Source organism: Oncorhynchus tshawytscha, linkage group LG28, assembly GCF_018296145.1.
Source record: "Oncorhynchus tshawytscha isolate Ot180627B linkage group LG28, Otsh_v2.0, whole genome shotgun sequence".
Taxonomy (NCBI): Eukaryota; Metazoa; Chordata; class Actinopteri; order Salmoniformes; family Salmonidae; genus Oncorhynchus; species Oncorhynchus tshawytscha.
The window spans coordinates 39408540-39418076 of NC_056456.1; the positions used below are offsets into that span (position 1 = coordinate 39408540).

Genomic DNA, 9537 nt, shown 5'->3' on the forward strand with positions numbered 1-9537 from the left:
ATTATCACTCCTCTAAGAGGAGCTCCGGTATCAAACATAACATCACTATTAAATCAGAACTCGGGCATTATCACTCCTCTAAGAGGAGCTCCGGTATCAAACATAACATCACTATTAAATCAGAACTCGGGCATTATCACTCCTCTAAGAGGAGCTCCGGTATCAAACATAACATCACTATTAAATCAGAACTCGGGCATTATCACTCCTCTAAGAGGAGCTCCGGTATCAAACATAACATCACTATTAAATCAGAACTCGGGCATTATCACTCCTCTAAGAGGAGCTCCGGTATCAAACATAACATCACTATTAAATCAGAACTCGGGCATTATCACTCCTCTAAGAGGAGCTCCGGTATCAAACATAACATCACTATTAAATCAGAACTCGGGCATTATCACTCCTCTAAGAGGACAGACATTCAGCACCTCAGACATCCAGCCCTGTCTATAACCTATACAACCCCTGTCCAGCCAGTATGCGCCATAACCACTGGCAGTAGTGTATGTTCACCCCCAAAAAAAAACATATTAAATCATGTATCTTTAATCTCTCCGTGTTTAATAATTGTCCTTCAATTTGCAAGAGGCTGACCACCTCACCGAAGAAAAGATCCGAAAGAGCGACACAGTGCCCCCTCTGTCTATGTACAGCGCTTTCGGGAAGTATTCTGACCACTCCCTTTTTTCCACAGTTTGTGACGTTACAGCCTTATTCTAAAATGGATTAAATCCTTCTTTTCTCTGATCAATCTACACACAATATACCATAATGACATCACAATACACCATAATGACGTCACAATACACCATAATGATGTCACAATACACCATAATGACGTCACAATACACCATAATGACAACATTTGTGACCAACCAGCTCGAGTCGGTCTTATGTAGCCAAATTTGAAACATTGTTTTTTTACGTTGGATAAAAGTAGCGGATCAGAGCTAGAAAATGGTTTATCATACACTACAGTTGAGGAACAATGGGAAAGTAATTACGCTTTGAAAGTTGATAAATGAGTAATCTCACTTTTGAGAAAACGGCCTATGAATATTTTGGTACCTACTGGAGAGCTCTTTGTCTACACCCGTTCAGCATCGTTCACACCCTTTGAAGCTTAAGCCCCACCCATCTCTTTAAGGGTTGGTCCCGGTGTTCTGTCCTAACAACCATATCGCTCCCGGTAACGGGATCTCAGCCATAACAAGTTAATAACAAAAGGTTCAAATGACGTAGTGATGCGGGACAAACAGTTGAAGTAGGAAGTTTACATACACCTTAGCCAAATACCTTTAAACTCAGTTTTTCACAATTACTGACATTTAATCCTAGTAAAAATTCTCTGTCTTAGGTCAGTTAGGATCACCACTTTATTTTAAGAATGTGAAATGTCAGAATAATAGCAGAGAGAATTATTTATTTCAGCTTGTATTTATTTCTTCACATTCCCACTGGGTCAGAAGTTTACATACACTCAATTAGCATTTGGTAGCATTGCCTTTAAATTGTTTCACTTGGGTCAAATGTTTAGGGTAGCTTTCCACAAGCTTCCCACAATACGTTGGGTGAATTTTTGGCCCATTCCTACTGACAAAGCTGGTGTAACTGAGTCAGATTTGTAGGCCTCCTTGCTCACACGCGCTTTTTCAGTTCTGCACACACATTTTATATAGGATTGAGGTCAGGGCTTTGTGATGGCCACTCCAATACCTTGACTTTGTTGTCCTTAAGCCATTTTGCCACATCTTTGGAAGTATGCTTGGGGTCATTGTCCATTTGGAAGACCCATTTGCGACCAAGCTTTAACTTCCTGACTGATGTGTTGAGATGTTGCTTCAATATATCTGCATAATTTTCCTCCCTCATGTTGCCATCTATTTTGTGAGGTGCACCAGTCCCCCCTGCAGCAAAGCACCCCCACAACATGATGCTGCCACCCCCGTGCTTCACAGTTGGGATGGTGTTCTTCGGCTTGCAAGCATCCCCCTTTATCCTCCAAACATAACAATAGTCATTATGGCCAAACAGTTATATTTTTGTTTCATCTGACCAGAGGACATTTCTCCAAAAAGTACGATCTTTGTCCTCATGTGCAGTTGCAAACCGTAATCTGGCTTTTTTATGGCAGATTTGGAGAAGTGGCTTCTTCCTTGCTGAGCGGCCTTTCAGGTTATGTCGATATAGGCCTCGTTTTACTGTGGATATAGATACTTTTGTACCTGTTTCCTCCAGCATCTTCACAAGGTCCTTTGCTGTTGTTCTGGGATTGATTTGCACTTTTTGCACCAAAGTACATTCATCTCTAGGAGACAGAAAGCGTCTCCTTCCTGAGCGGTATGACGGCTGCGTGGTCCAATGTTGTTTATACTTGCTTACTATTGTTTGTACAGATGAACTTGGTATCTTCAGGCGTTTCGAAATTGCTCACTAGGATGAACCAGACTTGTGGAGGTCCACCATTTTTTTCTGAGGTCTTGGCTGATTTCTTTTGATTTTCCCATGATGTCAAGCAAAGGGTGGCAGGGTAGCCTAGTGGTTAGAGCGTTGGACTAGCAACCGCAAGGTTGCAAGTTCAAATCCCTGAGCTGACAAGGTACAAATCTGTCATTCTGCCCCTGAACAGGCAGTTAACCCACTGTTCCTAGGCCTGTCATTAAAAATAAGAATTTGTTCTTAACTGACTTGCTGAGTTAGGCCTTGAAATACATCCACAGGTACACCTCCCATTTAGTCAAATTATGTCAATTAGCTTATCAGAAGCATCTAAAGCTACACTTTCAGCTTGGAAAATGTTCTGGAATTTTCCAAGCTGTTTAAAGGCACAGTCAACTTAGTGTATGTAAACTTCTGACCCACTGGAATTGTGATAAAGTGAATTATAAGTGAAATAATCTGTCTGTAAGAAATTGTAGGAAAAATGACATTTGCACAAAATAGATGTCCTCACCAACTTGCCAAAACTATAGTTTGTTAACTAGAAGTTTATGGAGTGGTTGAAAAACAAGTTTTAATGACTCCAACCTAAGTGCATGTAAACTTACGACTTCAACTGTACGTTTCCTGAAACGATTCAAGTTCATAAAAAATAAAAAACATAACTACCTTATTTACATTAGTATTCAGACCCATTGCTCTGTGACTCAAAATTGAGCTCAAGTACATTCTGTTTCCATTGAACATCCTTGAGATTTTTCTACAACTTGATTGGAGTCCACCTGTGGTAAATTCCATTGATTGGACATGATTTGGAAAGGCATAAAACTGTCTATATAAAAGGTCCAACAGTTCACAGTGCATGTCAGAGCAAAAACCAAGCCACGAGATCAAAGGAAATGTCCATAGAACTCAGAGACAGGATTGTGTCAAGAACTGAGGAAGGGTACCAAAACATTTCTGTAGCATTGAAGGTCCCCAAGAACACAGTGGCCTCCATCATTCTGTAGCATTGAAGGTCCCCAAGAACACAGTGGCCTCCATCATTCTGCAGCATTGAAGGTCCCCAAGAACATAGTGGCCTCCGTCATTCTGTAGCATTGAAGGTCCCCAAGAACACAGTGGCCTCCATCATTCTGTAGCATTGAAGGTCCCCAAGAACACAGTGGCCTCCATCATTCTGCAGCATTGAAGGTCCCCAAGAACACAGTGGCCTCCGTCATTCTGCAGCATTGAAGGTCCCCAAGAACACAGTGGCCTCCGTCATTCTGTAGCATTGAAGGTCCCCAAGAACACAGTGGCCTCCATCATTCTGCAGTATTGAAGGTCCCCAAGAACACAGTGGCCTCCATCATTCTGCAGCATTGAAGGACCCCAAGAACACAGTGGCCTCCATCATTCTGCAGCATTGAAGGACCCCAAGAACACAGTGGCCTCCATCATTCTGCAGCATTGAAGGTCCCCAAGAACACAGTGGCCTCCATCATTCTGCAGCATTGAAGGTCCCCAAGAACACAGTGGCCTCCATCATTCTGCAGCATTGAAGGTCCCCAAGAACACAGTGGCCTCCATCATTCTTAAATGGAAGAAGTTTGGAACTATGAAGACTCTTCCTAGAGCTGGCCACCCTGCAGAACTGAGCAATCAAGGGAGAAGGGCCTTGGGCAGGGAGGTGACCAAGTACCCGATGGTCACCCTGACAGAGCTCCAGAGTTCCTCTGTGGAGATGGGAGATCTATCCAGAAGGGCAAACTTCTCTGCAGCACTCTACCAATAAGGCCTTTAGAGTGGAGAGTGGTAGAGTGCCCAGACAGAAGTCACTCCTCAGTAAAAGGCACATGACAGCTTGCTTGGAGTTTGCCAAAGGCACCAAATGGACTCTCAGACCATGAGAATCAAGATTATCTGGTCTGATGAAACCAACATTGAACTCTTTGGCCTGAATGCCAAGTGTCACGTCTGGAGGAAACCTGGCACCATCCCTACTCTGAACCATGGTGGTGGCAGCATCATGTCTGGAGGAAACCTGGAACCATCCCTACGGTGAAGCATGATGGTGGCAGCATCATACTGTGGGGATGTTTTTCAGCGGCAGGGACTTGGAGACTTGTCAGGATCGAGGGAAAGATTAACAGAGCAAAGTACAGAGAGATCCTTGATAAAAACCTTCTCCAGAGCTCTCAGGTCCTCAGACTGGTATGAAGGTTTACCTTCCTACAGGACAACGATCCTAAGCACACAGCCAAGACATTGCAGTAGTGGCTTCAGTCTCTGAATATCCTCGAGTGGCCCAGCCAGAGCCCGGACTTGAACCCGATGGAACATCTCTGGAGAGACCAGATAAAATCTGTGTAACGACGCTCCCCATCCAACCTGACAGAGCTTGAGAGGATCTGCAGAGAAGAATGAGAGAAACTCACCAAATACAGGTGTACCAAGCTTGTAGGGTTATACCCAAGAAGATTCAAGGCTGTAATCGCTGTCAAAGGTGCTTCAACAAGGTACTGAGTAAAGGGTCTGAATACTTACAGTACCAGTCCAAAGTTTGGACACACCTACTCATTCAAGGGTTTTTCTTTCTTTTTACTATTTTCCACATTTGTAGAATAATAGTGAAGACATCAAAACTATGAAATAACACATATGGAATAATTTAGTAACCAAAAAAGTGTTAAACAAATCAAAATCTATTTTATATTTGAGATTCTTCAAAGTAGCCACTGAAAACTCTACAAAGATGACCATATGCATTTCAGGTCAAATAACAACCCAATGTTTAACTCCCATTTAACTCCCACGCTAGCTAAATAACCATGAATGTTGCATGTGTGTTTCAACCTGTCTCCATATTAATATAGTAAGTTCACAGTTATTATTGGTATTTTAACGTGTCATGACAAAATTCACATACGCAGGCGGAGACGGTTTGGTCAGCATGTAATACTCACATGTCTAAAACCTAAACGTCAGTGTTTGAAACTTAAACATTATTTATTTAGTTAGTTATTTAGGTATTTAGATTAGCCAATAAGTGTTCTCATTTTATACACAAGCGTTTCAGAATGCAAGATTAAACGTGATAGTCAGTTTCCAACCAGATTTGAAACACCAATGTTTCCTTTCCCTTCGTCCTGTTTAGTGTGCTTTTAGTCATTAGAAATGGATGTGACCTCTCTTGTTATTCAGATCGGTGTTAGGAATGTTTGTCACCTTACCTACATCTCAGCACAACTGGACATTTGATTAAAGAAACCTTTTCAACAGCGTGTTGTTGTTGTTTTTCCACTGTGTTGAGTTCATTTCCGTTTTCTCTCTCAGAGTGAAAAAGCAATCGGAGGGGTCTCATTATCATATTTCCCAGCATGCTTTGTTGTAGGTAGATTTTTTTTTAATAGTTGGTTTTAATGTGTTTCCTCATGCACATTGATTAATGAAATTTGTCTTACACTATACAAAGATAAATAACTAAATATTTTCTAAACTAATCCAATTTGTAAGGGGTTGGACTTATTGTACCTGTTACTGAGATAGTTGCTTCAGTTTATATGGTTTAGGTAGTCTTGTCGTTAAATCTTTCACCATAGCAGTTATTCTGAGTGCAGGTTTTGGGTGATAAAATATAAAAAACTAAATGGATATTCTCCCTCTGGCTGGATCCCTAGAGATAGGCAAATGAAGCATTGAGGCTTTCCAGCCAATTGTTTTTTGAAAATTAGGTTCATTATTTGAGACTGTTTGAAACACAGTGTACACAATTGTGGCAGATGCTGGTCAAAAAAGAATTTATAACAGCCAAATTATTATAGATTATAGTCCCACACGCCGTAGCGCGTTTTTGTCTTTTACCGACACTAATACCAAAACCAATCAGGTGGTTTTTCAACAAAAAACAAAAGTTTTGGAAGTCATTGATCATTGCTAAAGTTATACACACTGCTTTAAAGTAAACTGCTTAGCGATTACGACGCACCATATCGGAGCTGTCATTTGTGACCGAGACTTGTAAACGTTGTACTTTAAATGAAAAAAACTAAATGTACATTTCTTGATTGCTAGACATAGAAATAATATTATTTCTTGATACATTTAAAATGAGGTGTAGTGGTGGCTGCAACTTTTCCTCTGCTCTGTTGTCCGTTACATACGTCTCGTTATGGAGAAGAAACTAACATCCGTTTGGCCGGAGCAAGGAGTCTGGGAAGTCAGGCAAGGTGATAAGCACAGTCCTTTTCAAACTGCAGCCCCCCCTCCCACACACAATTAGTTCTCCAGTTTCAGTTAGTTGAGCAGAGGCTGTGTATCTTTTGGTTCTATAAAACTGTGTCCATCATAACATTCAGTATTCAATTCATTGAATTCATTATTGCACCATGAATTATCAGTTTTAAACATGTATTTGTCTTTTCTATGCTCATGATCTATTTCCCGTTGCACATATGACAGACAGTTGGTGATCGGAGTACGTCTCTGGAGCCGCTGACCCGGAGGAGAGTGTTATTAGTACTGCTGCAGGACTCACTGCACAAGCAGGTCAAACAAATGACTAAAAAGGAACGAGTCACTCAGACAAAAAAAAAACGAATCACGACTCTCGAGTCGGTAAAAAGAGTCATTAAAAAAAATGTTTTTAAGTAGTTCACAAACTGCACATTAGAAGTGTACTGTGACTTGCAGATCTGATGTGGTCCATGAGACATGATTTTCAGCCCACAATGTCAAATATAACTACGCCATAACTAAAGTAAATTAAACTAAAGTAAAGTAAAAGGCATGAAATGTATAACATGCGGACATAAAGGGATTGTTTTTAATTGAACCACAAGGCTTCAGGAATAAAAGTTACTGAACGCAACAACCATGTCTTTGTCGCTAACAAACTGTCATTTGGTGGGTATCGCTCACATTCACTCAAAAGGCATGCAGGGAAATATGCAAATATGGCTTTACACTCTGGTGTTTACAATCTAAACACTGCGATGTAAAATTCTAAATAAATTTGATGCATTTACAAAGTGTTACCAAAAAAAGCGTGTTTAGTTATGTGTTTAGTTAAGTGTTTAGTTAAGTGCCCTAGAATGGAGCTGTAGGCTAACTGTTTTTAAACATTCAACAAGTTCATTATGCAACCTAGTGTTTACCTTAGTTGATTAGAGTTGGTGTGCTGCAAGAGGTCATGGAGTAGATTGCAATATCTGATGTAGATTTTGGTACACGACCAGATTGGTCACATCTACATCTATAGCCGTATCACTACAATAACCAACCGAGTCATGCGTAAAGCGTACGTTTAGAAAGCAACAACAGACAGAAAACACCTCTCTCGCGCTAAAAACCATAGAAGATTAAAATAGCTAAAATAACCCGATAAATCGTCAGATTTTGGTATCAACTTCAAGATCTAAGATTTCTTTCCTCTCACCTTATGCAACCTCTTTTTGGAGATCCCTCTCTTTCACTGAAAGGTTTTCAGGGAAATCCCGGGAGCACAAACGGCTTCTCTCCAAGTCTCTCTATTCCTGCTCAGATGAGTCTCCGGAGACACGAATAACCCGAAGACACGGGAAACCTCCACGCTTATCCTTAATCATCTGTTTATTTTATGCAGCCGAGACGTCCACGCGGTTCATATATTGAGTCAGTCGACCATGCAGGCGTTCCTCAGGTCTCGGGATCTTTCTTGATAACCTCTTAAAACCACCTATCTCCGCTCTTTCTGCTCTCTGCGGGGCTTAGGGACAGAGCCACAGAGCTCGAGACAGACGGTATATTCGGAATGGGTAATTACGGGCTTCCCACTGTATCTACCACTTGTCACTCCCCAATAAGAGTCTAGAATGGAGATAAGCAATCTTTTTTCCAAACGTGAGCTAATAGGAACGGCGATAACTAGTATAGTTCAACACTTGTCTCTCCCATTCAGCTGGGTTCTAGAGATAACATTTTGCCAAATTGGAGAGATGCAATCAGCCGAGACATATGGATTTAGGATAGTATATGCCCTCTTTATGTGAACAATAATATGCATGGAGTAGTCTTGTCGAGGCTGAATTAGTGGATGAGGGTGTGGATATCCGCGCATTCGCATTCTTGTCATAGTCTGTCAATCTATAAAAATGTGGAAAGGTCTATTTCAAATGTGATTTCCACTGAAGGTTCATGGGAATAGTAATATCTATATTTCAGAATAAAACCTCTTAGTAATTTCTTACTATCGTCTGACAATAATTTCTTGAGTTTGGGTGAACCAAATGCAGTGTTTTTTATGTGTAGTTATATTTAACTAACACTTGCTAATCTGTCATTTATACCAAAGTTCGATAATATGACAGATAAAGCAACACATGCATAAACAACTCTTCATCGACAAAATCAAGAGTAATAACGAATGACGTTGGTCAATGGCCATGCTCTACTAAATCATTTCACTCCATGTGTGAGACGCAGGAAGTGAAAACGCCTGTTATGCATTGTTCCTATATTCTAGAAGCCAATAAAGAAGACAAGTACTTACCTTTCCTCTTTCCAAGTTCACCAGTCAATTGAAATACATTTAAACGGGGACTCCTTCAAATCGACCGTGCATAACGTGGTGACTTTTAAACGCTTTTGCGGGGCAGAGTAGAAGGATGCGGCGGAGCGGTAGTGGCTGCTGTACGTGGCTCCCGCGGTGAGGAGTCATTGATGTCATACTTTCCCCTGCAGGGTGCCGAACAGTGGGGCAAACAAGTGTCGTGACGGGTCGGTTTGAGCAAGACGCTTAATGTTGGTTTATTGCCATGTCCGGGACCGGGAGATAGCACCGTAACCACACCCAATCGGAAGGTCAGCATCATGAACTAGTTGTGTCCATAGATTACTAATACACTGTTGGAACACTAAACTCACGTAGTGGATATACTAATTGACGTCATTATGGTTATCAATTGTGATCCAAGTCAAATGCTCCATATTGTGAAATCGGGTTTTGTGGATAATGAAAGCACATGTTATGGGCGTGAGAGAAATACTTCGTTGAGTGTAAGGGACAGAGGATGGGCGCTTGGTAGGCCTACTCGATTTAAAGATGCCTTAAATGTGTTGAAATGAGATTGGTTA

At 41.2% G+C, this 9537-nt stretch overlaps 1 protein-coding gene across 2 annotated transcripts in view; it reads right to left on the reverse strand.

Annotated features, from left to right (window-relative positions):
* The window catches only part of LOC112238324 (netrin-G1-like), a 184616-nt gene extending 175386 nt beyond the window's left edge, over positions 1-9230 (reverse strand). Inside the window, exon 1 of one of the 2 annotated variants that reach the window (XM_042308206.1) lies at positions 8954-9230. The gene's annotated coding sequence lies outside the window, so the exon portion shown is untranslated. Of the gene's footprint in view, positions 1-7861; positions 8281-8953 lie in introns of those variants that run through there. The other variant, XM_042308207.1, reaches the window with a different exon arrangement.
* Positions 9231-9537: the final 307 nt, after the last annotated feature.